Below are 2,091 nucleotides of genomic sequence, written 5' to 3'. Positions count from 1 at the left end.
GGGTGGGTTGTAGTATAATATATTTTTGAAACAGATTTTTTTTTTGCAATCTCTGGGAAAAATCCTTTTTTCGGTATGATCCTCGTCCGCCACGACCCCAAATCCCTCCTCCGCTGCCGCGCCGTCCGCCGCGCCACCTCCACTCGCCGCTTCCTCCTCGCCCACCACGCCCGCCAGCTCTGAATGTTAATTGCTTGTCTCCCTTTCGGCTGAAGTGAAGTAATGTTGATTTGCTTTTGGAATATTTGCCAGCTGATCCGCCTCATGTGTCTATATTCTTGGCAGGAATTTACGTTGCTAGCGCTGTTCTTAGTTCTTAGCACCCTATTTCTTGAATTAAAAAATTGACATTACCATTTTTTATCTAGTTGTCTTCTTAATAGTCAATATTTATGGTGTTTCTTGTTTCTCCCCTTTGTTGAAGCTGGCGATAAACATAGGCAGATTCTTTGTTGACTCGCATGCTACATCTGATATTTTTAGAAGACCTTAGAGTACTGGTAGTTAAATTAATGGTTGCCTCATAGTCAACTGCTCAACGAAATGTTCTGTCACAATTCATTTTTCTTGATGCATCTATTGCAGCTGGTTATATTTGACTCGATCCAAGGAGATTTAGCATTTTGTAGAAAAGACTGGTACAGCAAACTGAAATATCTATGAATACCATTTTGGGCTTCCATCCTGACACCGTTTTCCTGTTATGTTGTTTTGAGTGATCTCTTTTACTATTTCACTTTTTGTGCTAAACATTTTAAGGATCATTGCTTCATGTGATGCATGATCTGAACATAAGTTGAAGAAACAAAACCTATACTAATAAACACAAGAAATGTTTGTCATCGCCAGGCCCAGGTTCTATAGTTTGTTCATGTCTTGAGCAGGACAGCACAGGCCTGTTGTGTGGCAATACTACTGTAGAAGTAAGTTGAAAGTCACTCTGATCATTGGCTTCAGAATTTAGAAGTAAGGTGTCAAAGTAAGTTCATCATCCAGATTAATTGATGTGGCATGTGTAACTGGCGATGGATCAACAAATCTCTTCACCTTGAACTGTATCCGGTGCTCTTTGGTCCAAGCTTAGATCCTCTGTTTTTCCACGACCTTGTGACCAATCACCTTGGCGTGTCTAAGCTGAGGATGCAGAGTAGTTGTTGGAACATTGACCAGTGGGTGAGAATTGCAAGTGATTCATGGAGTGGCAGGTGTGTGCACATCTACTTGTTCTCAGAGTACATCTATACATTCTTCACCTGGTATGCAGCAGCCTTAACTAGTTACCTGACACTGATGTTATTTCAGCAGCTGAATGCAATTATCAGGGCTCTACTCTAGTTTGTACCTTGTTGGTGACTTCCACAAGCCAGCATGTGAAATTAGATACAAACTCATAGTAAGGAGCTTGATACCAACAAGAGTAGAAAAAATGCAGAAACTTGCACTGTTTTTCTCTCCCACAATCGAACTCAAACACGCTATAAAAACTTCACTAGGAGGAAGAAACCCTTCCAAGGTTAATTGATTAGTCTGCAGGAGCAGCACGGCAAGAACTTTGGACGGTTTTGTACAATGTATACTATTCTATGCAGGTAGGCGACTGGTACCGGTAATAACCTGGTTATGTTAAAAATCAAAACCATCGATTTTGTGAGGCAGAACAAGCTGTTTGTTCTTGTTGCCGAACGTCCTTTCGCGATCGTCCATATTCTCTTGACCTACACTGTTGGCTCAGGGATTCCCAACTTGCCTTGCATCAGATGTTGTTCGGTGCTTTTGATCAACAATCTAGATAGTGATCTCTATGGTTCCAGTTTTCTCTCTAGTTGTTTGTTTTGTTGTGATTACCTTTGGTGGAAGTGAAGCTACTGTACCATTTCTATCTGTTTTTTGCTTGATGTTCTCTTGGGTCTTTGTGCACTTCATACGTATACTACTCAGCAGTGCAATTTGGTGCTTAGTTTCTGAGAGTAGACTCTTTTGGCTCAATTTATGCCAACTTCTGAATTTTGCAATGTCATGTTCTCGGCAAGAATCAAGTTTCTTGCCGATTTTTGAACAGATTTTTTTGAACCGAAAGAAATATATTTTTTA

Source organism: Triticum dicoccoides, chromosome 3A (assembly GCF_002162155.2).
Source record: "Triticum dicoccoides isolate Atlit2015 ecotype Zavitan chromosome 3A, WEW_v2.0, whole genome shotgun sequence".
NCBI lineage: Eukaryota > Viridiplantae > Streptophyta > Magnoliopsida > Poales > Poaceae > Triticum > Triticum dicoccoides.
Note: the sequence above shows the minus strand (reverse complement) of the source record.